The sequence below is a fragment of the Vanellus vanellus genome (assembly GCF_965231255.1).
Source record: "Vanellus vanellus genome assembly, chromosome: 2".
Classification (NCBI taxonomy): Eukaryota; Metazoa; Chordata; class Aves; order Charadriiformes; family Charadriidae; genus Vanellus; species Vanellus vanellus.
The window spans coordinates 103,858,759-103,868,229 of NC_138906.1; the positions used below are offsets into that span (position 1 = coordinate 103,858,759).

Genomic DNA, 9,471 nt, shown 5'->3' on the forward strand with positions numbered 1-9,471 from the left:
TACCCGGTTCTACTATATTCAGTTGCTAGCAATTTTGACACCAAGCCATTTTTCCTGGTGGTGCTAGTGTTCATGGTCAGGGGAGGATGAAATCTTGATGGGATTAGAAAGGAGCAACAAGATGGGGGAGGTCCAGCCACACCCATGTGACTCCCCCCCTGTTCACCTGATGTGCTCTTCGGTGGTTTTGTTGCACTACATCCTTCTGGTGCCTCCAGTGACCAGAGTATATAATTTTATGCTTCCTGTTCTTATACTTTGCTATAATGGACAGTGGAAAGTCAAAAACCCAATAGTACCTCTCACGCCCTCTCACAGGCAGGCACACCATCTACAGAGTTTTAAGCTGGAATTTCCTTTATGCTTTGGAAAATTCAAAAATGTACCATAAAAACTATGCAGTATTTAAACTGCAGGAATGACATCATGGTTACTTTGCTTTCACTGTCACTTGTGTGCATCCTCAGATCTTCCAAAACCTTTCTAAAGATTCCACCAGCAGGTAAGTAGCATTGCTTCTCTGAGGTATACACACTGGCCAATTCAAGCAGAGGACAATTTTGGCTGAGCAAACTATGCAGCATGAACTATGTACCATTAAGTACTGTCATTTCAGCCGAATGTGGTCAGTCTAAAGTAAGTCTGTACCGAAGACAGCAAGGTTGGTTCAATTATTCATTTGCACAAAACTCACTCCTGTTCTGCTATTTGAGAATCAATCATGAGCATTCATCTGCAACTTATAAATGAATATTGTTCATGATACGTTGAACTGTTTGTTTACTGCAGGTTGCTGTCTGATGGGTAGTTGATGCAAACACACGGGAGCTACTCCTGATACATTTGCTCTGACTGTCGGCGAATCATTTGTAGCTTGCTTTTTTATGTGATCGTTTTACAAATAATTTAAACCAGGATAAAGATTTTAATGGAGGAAAATATTAAATAATGAATGAAAAAGACTTGGGAAATAAGAAATTATCCTGTTTGTGAACAAACGCCTTTGTCCACCTAAGAAATTAAGTGTAACCTGTGTGAGTGCCATTTACCAGCCACCAGAAGAATAGATGGGCACAAGTGGCCCTGTAAAGGACCCTCTGGACTATGGCAAATATAGTTTATTTCAGAGTGGAGTAACAGCCTCCCAAAATCGGCACAGACATGCATCGCTGCTATTCTATTTTCATCCTAATACTGTCAATAGGTAAGCAAAATCATCAGGGGGCACGCATAACAGTGAACCATTGGGAGCTGTCTTGAGTAGTTCCGATGCATTCATCTGGACAAAAATGTGAGTGTGGTGTTAGTCCATTTCGCAGATACAGATTAGAAAATAATAATAGGGGCAAGGACTGATCAGTTATTATAACAATACGGATGTCTGGGTTGGGTCTGCTCATGATATATGCAGAAATAGAGTAACCTCCTGTTTGCACAAAGGATGATCTGGAAAGTGGTGACTCTGAAAGAGACTCAAATGTAAACTGAATAAACAGCTGTGTGTGAACTTCTGTAGTCTCTGGCTAAGAGTGCTTGAGTGTGCTCTGTAAAAAGCAGGACTGTCAAGTAGCAATAGAAGGTGGTACTGCCTTGAGGAAACTGCCACTAAAATCCTATCCAGTCTCTACACACCAAACAGCCTGGCATTAGAAAAGAGTTCAGAAGAGATTACAAGTCTGTAAAACCTATGTAAGTGTGACTGATGCAATATGCTATTTAGTTTCTATAAAAAAAACCTTAAAAGAAGACTCATTTATGGCACACAAGAGCTGTTGAACACTAAAGAAAATGGCAGAAATGAGATTTCTGGAAAGCAGCTGTAGATAAATCAAGCTAGAAATGATGTGCTTACTTCTTGGTGTGGTTAGTTGACCCCTGGAAACTACTTACCTAGGCATGAACCTTGCTCCTGTAACTTGAAATATGTAAGCCAGTACTGGATATCTTACAAAAGTTGTATTCCATTTTTTCAGTCAGGAATTATGCATTTGTGAGTGTTTTCAGCTGTTGGACCAAATAGGTCAGCAATCAAGTAAGCTCAAAGACCCAGTTACGGAAGAGGAAAGTGTTTCAAATCACTTAATTGAAAAAAATTAAGTGAAAATATTAGTCACGGACCAAAGCAAACAGATTTATACAAAGCTGTATATAAAAGCAGAATAATTTTATGAACTTAACAGAAAGGAAGTTATCAATACTGAGTTGCTGAGCATTTTACCGCAATAAGAAACAATAACTGGCAGCTTGCCTGTAGCAGAGGAATCTCATCTAAGTTTCTGTGAGGAAGCAAGGGTCTCACAGCACTTGCAGATGAGTTGCAATGCATCTCCGGCATAAGTATCATTTGATAACCATTATGCTTTCTAATCACTTTCTAATTATGCTGTGTTATTACAAATATGATGCGCAGCTGTACTTTATTTGTCATATTCTTCCTTGGACTTATTGGCTTCAACCTGTTGCCTAATTTTCGTACTTGCCTTAAAAAATTAATCTTGTCAGTTCTGGCTGCTGAGTTGAAAACTTCATTCCTTCTACAGTCTATTACCTATGCTCATTTCCTTTGATATTTCCCTCCTTTCTTTCTCTTATTTCTTTCCCTCCCTTGCCTTCCTTTCTTTTCCCTTTCTGCTTCCCTTCCTGGTTTCCTCCTTTACTCCCTTCCCTCCTTCCTCTCTTCCTGTCTTCTCTCCCATCTTCTCTTCTTCCTTCCTCCCTGCCTTTTCCTTCTCCCTTTCCTCTATTTCCTCCCTCCTTTCCTTCTTCCTTCCTTCCCTCCTTCTCCCTTTTCTCTCCCCGCCCTTCCATCTCTTCCTCCCTTCCTCTCTGCCTTCTCTCCCCCTCACCCCCTGAGGACTTTTGCCATTAGCAAAAATTAGAGCAAGAGTGTAGTTATCTCTACTTTTTTCCATTCCTAAGAAAAAATATATACAATGAAAAGCAAAAGACAGAGTTGTTATTTAGTTTAAATTTGTAAGAAAGCCAGAAGAGAAAAGATATGTCATATTCTCTGTGTTTTGGAAGTAAAAATAAGTGATATTCAAATTACAGGGAAGCAGGTATGGGCTTGAGGTCTGGAAAGGTAGAAAAGCTACATTCAAACCTAGGTGGCCCAGCTAGACAATGTAATTATGGCATGACTGTTTCTATAGCTGATGGCACCCCAGGCTGACTCCTCCTTCCACTTCAAATGACCAGGTCAGGTGGAAGCAACCTTTGGCACTTCTCTGGACCTCTGTGTCTGTTTGGCTGCTTAAACCATGTGTATAGAGTTCCCTGGTGGCTGAAGCGCAGTCTGGTGCAGAACTGGTGTAGTCCTCTTTCAGCAGACTACACACCACTGCAAATCTTCCGTTTCACTCTTTCAGCAGATGCTTGCTATACCTACTGCCCTCCTTCCCACCAACATGATATTAAGGTCTTCAACTTTCCTCCCTGCAAAGGCAGACTCTATTTCAGTTACCAGTAGCAGGAGCAGGACTAGTTTTCATAGCCTCTATGCCGCAAAGAGGAGAAGAAGGGGGAAGTGAGCCATGGAGTTCAGAGCCATAATTTGGTGTACCAGGGTAAGTACATACTTCCTCAGGCACTCAGACATATTAATGTATTTTCGTGGCATGTAAGCTATAAATACGGTGAACAAACTTTTGGCAACGGGAGCTTCTATAGCACCCATCTGGACTTCTGACTCCATTGCTGCTGAAATAAAGCAATGTGTGTACAGTAAGCCAGTATAAAAGTGACTTAATGACTGTTTCATGGATCTCATGACTAAGGAATAAAAGTTAAAAGGGGCTTTTGACAAAACCAAATGATGACAGCTTCTGGACAGAATATTTTATTTGGCCATCTTTCATCTGTTTGAATGACAATTATATTTGACAACGTTTTGTTCAGCTTCTCACCTAAAAATACAATGCATTCACATCATTGCTTCTAATTATATTCGTAAAACTAATTGACATCTTTCATGTTTCACACTGCTTGCTTATTTTATTTAGTACAAAAAGAAATACACTAAAATGGACTTCAGCATTATTACGGCACAGTGTTTAACTACAAGGGGGTTGGATATCATAAAAAACCTCCAAAAGCCCATATGGGTATTATATCTATGAGTGAGATGGGGGAAAAGCACTACTGTGTTGTAAATGAAGTTGATAAAATTCTACTGACTTCACTATCAAAGTCTCAAGACTTTATCACAAAATCTCCTCCCCAAACTCTGGAGATTTAGTAAAATTTTCTATGTTCAGGTTTCTAAAGAGTAAGGTTTCTAAAGAGTTAATGGAGTAATCCATTAACCAAAAGGAAGTAAAAGAGAAAGCACAGTTCATTTTATTTATTGCTACTCTCGGTTACTCCTGTAGTATTTCTGGTTTTATGTACCTAATGTTACATGATGTGTGTGACAATTATTGCAATATTTCCATCATATGTTTCTAAAGAAATGACAACATTTAAAATGCCTATTAACTACCAATGTAATGTTTTATTGTCCCTTTATTTGGCTATAAAGCAAATACAGAAATGAAAAGATGAATCTCCATATTCTCACGCTGTACAAGCAACATTAATTAATTCAACATGACAAGCTTTGTGAAGTATCTGGGTAAGTCAATCTAGTATCATTTTGTTCATGAAGCCCAAAATATAGACTGACAAAGCACAAGTATGAAATGCATTTCAATCAGTTTAATCAAATAGAGTCAATGTAAAGAAAAGGGGCATTGTCAAGATGTGTCAGTGAACATTTGACCTGCCTTGCAGTTAATATTGTTTTGTGCAGATTTCTCTTGGGGGGATACCCTCTCTGTTCTGCATTTTGATTCTAAAAAAATGAAAATTTTAGGTTTGATCTGGTGAGTAGCAGTCTCTAGTAGGAATGATACAGGAAAGACGTCACTTGCAAATCATTATGCACGCAGAATATGAACACGTGAAATCAGACCCTTTAAGGAAATTAGACCATTCGGTGTGACTTTTGCCTGAATTGCTGGGAATTCTGCTTTCTCTGAATGAGATTTTGGCTAGTCCTTACATAGATACCAAAATCTACTGGAGAGTTTAGCTTGTTCTCTTCTCTAAGACACAAGGAGACTTGGGTGGGAAAAAGATGTGGGCACACAATGAACCTACAGCAAAGCCAAGTGGCCACAGAGCTTGGCAAACTGCCTTTTTAAGGGCAGTGGAGAGGATTTGCCACAGATGGCTTCAGTGAGACTTCAAGAGGGATTCCCTGGTAAGATAATTCCAGATTTTTCCCAGGAGTTCCCGAAGTTGCATTACTTTTCTGCATCACAAGTCTCCCTTTATCACTTGCCATGCTCCCAGTGATAAACAAAGCAGAATGCAGGTCTATATTTCTGAAAATCTCTTCCCAGACCTCTTTTCTCAGTGCTTGATCTAATGCTGTACTTTCTGATGACACTCAATATACAGGATAACATTAATGGGCAAATTATGGTGCAAATTAATGTTTTGCCTTTGAATCTATTCCTCTGCCAGGGAATAATATGATCATTTTAAGGGCTTTAAAAACTGCTACTTTCTCTGAAAACTATAAATCAGGCGGGATTTAAATTCAATGAGTGTGAATACACACACACGTACACCGGAAACTAGAAAAATAGCTGTTAAGTTTTTTTTTTTTCTCAAGTGAAGACAAAGCTGTGGGCATGACCGAGATTTGGGGAACAGTTTCAAAAGCCCATTTGTGACAACTATTTATTTGAAGGTCTTGTTTCATTTCCTAGACTCTTGGCTTCTGCTATGTTAAAAAATTATCCCTGTCTAGCTGCTGTGGTGACCATAGACACATGAACCAAGTTTGCCAGGATACGGGGAGATCTGCAAGGACAATCCTTAATGAACACCTGAGCACGCTGCTCTGTCCACCTCCGTGAAGTGTTGAATGTTACACCCAGGAATGAAGACCGAACTTCATTGAATGAAGACTAAGTTTTGTGAGTGTCCTGAGAAATGACAAGAGGAAACCCACAAATTTTCTGGATTTTAGCCCCCCCGGTGGTTGCCATTTGTGCCTTCCCCTCCCCAAACCTAGATGGAGTCATGCCTAGAGATCAGCAGAGCCCATGGAAGTACTGAGAGCATGCCTAGAGGATAGACAAGCTCTAAACCCACAGTGGACCAAGTCATACTTCCAATACGTGCACATTCTGATCTGAGCAGGGTCCTTTTTAGCAACTCATCTGCGGGGCATGTTTTTCAGGCAATGCTCCAAAGATCATGACTGCACATTTTTCCCATCCTGTTGATGGGTGAACCATAAGAAGTTCACAAATCTGGAGAGCTCTACATACAGTTCAGTGCTTCTCCCGGATCTCTTGGAACTGTAATACTATGTTGAAGTATTGCAAGTTCTCTTATATGATTTTTTAATGCTTCCTCCTTCAAACTTTGCTGGAATGAGTTTCGAGCTACATTGAAAGAATGATTAATTGCAATTTAACAAATAATAGGAAAAGTTGGTGCCTGGTTCCAGCTCTGGAGATGCACCTCTATCTGTCTTACCTATTTGATCTGGTTTACCCTTTAGTTTTACAGCCAACAAACTAGAATAGCTGGAATGGTCTGATATTTTGATATTTGCAGCATTTTCACCCCCATATTTTATTTAAACCTTTCTGTTTTTCATGAATATATGCTGCTTGGTCCTTGACTAAGACATTTAACAACGTGAGTGGAGTATTTTGCTGCTACAGACTTAGACCTTCTGAAGAGCCTAATCAAAACCAGATTTTTTTTCTTTAATTGGAAAAGAAATGAGTGTTTTGCACTATACACTAGCTAGTTAGTGCTATCATAAGCAACCCCCTATTAATCACGTACCATTTTTTTGCAGCTGTGTACAGTAACTGACCTGCCTAGATACACTATAACTGAAGCAATTAAGGATCTTTTGTATTTTTTATGTAATTACCACTTCTGAGCCAGGTTGCTAAATACTTGGGACATTTGGGGGTATAATTTCAAGGTCATTATATTTTTGTTCATCTCATTTCCTAGGAAACCTATTTGCAGACTTGCCTAAAGCATCCCAGTTACTGTACATTAAAGTATGGCAAATTAATTTAATCCTACCTCCTTCCACTTAGTAGGTGCATGTCCATTTTTCCAATGTATAATACACAGTATATTTTTAAATTGTAAACTATTCCTGTTTTTAATGATGCAAACAATGGAGAGACCAAACAAGCTAAAGGAGCTAACACATTTATCTCTACATTCTGCCATCTGTTTGAAACTGCTGATGTAATTCCAGTTTTAAATTACATTAGATCCTGCCTTCTGGACCCCTTTCCCTATTTACTTTTTTTTATTTAAGGCTTTAGAGAAAGCAGTGCCTTCAGGTGGTTGACTACTTAATAAGAAACTGTGTCTTTGACTGTTTTCAATCTGGACTTAAATGTAAGTTTCCTGGACAAAGAGGTATAATGGAAGTAATGGCTTTATTTCCAAAAGATGAAACTTATTCTCTGTGTACAATTTGATGAGAGCTTTTTTCAGCAATAATGCTAGCAACCAGCAGATTTGTTTATACTGAAGAAACAGCAGAGATTAAGGGTTGTGTTCTTGCATACTCTATTGTCTAATGATGGAATTTCCAGTTTTATTTCTGCGTTTATACTTCAGAATTAATTTAATTTCTTCTACATAACCTCTCCCCCTTATTTTACTGGCTTAATTAACAACCTTATATTTACTTTTCTCAGCACTTCCTTTGCTTTTTGAGTCTACGGTGGTAATTCTGAGTTCTCTTTTCTTCTGGTATCCTGTGTCTGGAACAATTTCTTTGTCTGGATCTGATACTAGTGTTGATCATTTAAGGATTTGCTTAAAGGGATATTGGTCAGGCTCTGTCTTCAGCAAATCTATCAAACTGATTTTTGCACAATCACATTAAAGTGTTGAAATCACGATTCAGATTTAAAAACATTTGCATCACAGAAATTAAATGAATGTATTCTGGTCAATTTTTTACTTCCTTTTTTTTTTTTTTTTAAACTTTGGTTAAATTCATTAGGTACCCATGGAACAGTCAGAAGTATAAGGACTTTGGAAGAAAGATAGAATCCTGTACTGAAAAATTTTCAAACTTCTTATTTGTATTGATTTTTAAAAGAGAGAACACAAAATTAAAAGATAAGAAAAATGCATTTCAAGCTACTCATCATGGTACAGAATTTTTTCACAAGCATATTTTCAAAATTCATGACAAAATTTAAAAATTCAAGATGATTGGAACAGCTTGACCATTTAGAATCTCTGAACCATTCCAAGCAAAAGTCTGAAGAAAATGTGGAAATAGATTGTTTTGCTTCTGATCTTTTTATAGAAAATTTAGGGTTTTAATTAAAAGTAATTTCATCACAATATTTGCCTAATGTTAATTTGTATAATTCTTTAAAAGTAAAATGAAAACCCACAAAATGAAACTGCTTTTTGTTTGCTTTGGTATGAAAACAGTTATGGGGTTCATTTGGAATTTAAACACATGATTTTATCTTTCACTGTCTGACTTAAAATATAGAAAAAATTTTATTAATAAAATTTAATCAAATACAGAAATTTTAATTCGTACACAATTCTAGTCCTCTTGCTGAATGGTAACTGGGAACTATGTCTATTGTCAAATATGCATCTTAAATTTCCTACTTTAACTGACTTCCAGAATAGTATCAATTTTGGTAGATCAGTGTCCTGGTTTGAGGTAAAACAGAACCAATTTTGTTCAGCAACTTCGCTTCTTAGCTGGGCCTCTTCTAACTACTGAAATTAACTGCATCTTGTGCAGACAGTGTTCACTCTCTCAAAGTGATAAGACCAATGTTTACAGCTGATGCCCAGGCATGGTGTGCAGAGAGGCTCCTGCTTATACTCATTGCTATAAGCCCCAAGGCCAACCAACTTTGTTATTTGCCCCATTGGAGGGTCGGAAGTGGAAAAGCATAGTGGGGTCCCACCTGCAGAGAGGAGCGGACAGGACAGGTGACCCAAAACTGACCAACAGGGTATTCCATCCCATCTGCCTCATGCTCAGTATAAAAGCTGAGGGATCAAAGGGTCAGTTCTCTTCCTTCAATGGCCGACATCTGAGGAGGACTCTGTTCGTCTACCTGTGATCCCGATCCTGAATCCAGATCCGGAATCCAGTTCCTGTCCGTCACTGAGTCCAGCCTGGGACTGCCCCAGTGCCAGCCGGTGACGTGATTGTCATCTCGGGAGCTTGATACGGTTTTGTATATATTTTTCATTATTTCTTTTTATTTTATTATTAATATTTCATTAAAGTAGTTTAGTTCCTTCTAAACTCATAAGTCTCTTTTTCCTCCTCTGCCTCTCTCTTTGAAGAAGGGTAGAGGGGAGCATCTGTCAGTCCCGTCTGAGGTCCCTCGGGTCCCCAGTGGTGGATTTGGCCTAAACCACGACAATCAGTCACTGATCTAT

At 38.5% G+C, this 9,471-nt stretch overlaps 1 long non-coding RNA gene across 1 annotated transcript; it reads left to right on the plus strand.

The window, feature by feature from the left end:
* Positions 1 to 2,981: 2,981 nt before the first annotated feature.
* Positions 2,982 to 9,195, plus strand: LOC309686893. The gene is made up of 3 exons (XR_014270595.1): positions 2,982 to 3,566; positions 4,520 to 4,612; positions 5,757 to 9,195. It is a non-coding gene; the product is annotated as an uncharacterized lncRNA (long non-coding RNA).
* The last annotated feature ends 276 nt before the right edge of the window (positions 9,196 to 9,471 follow it).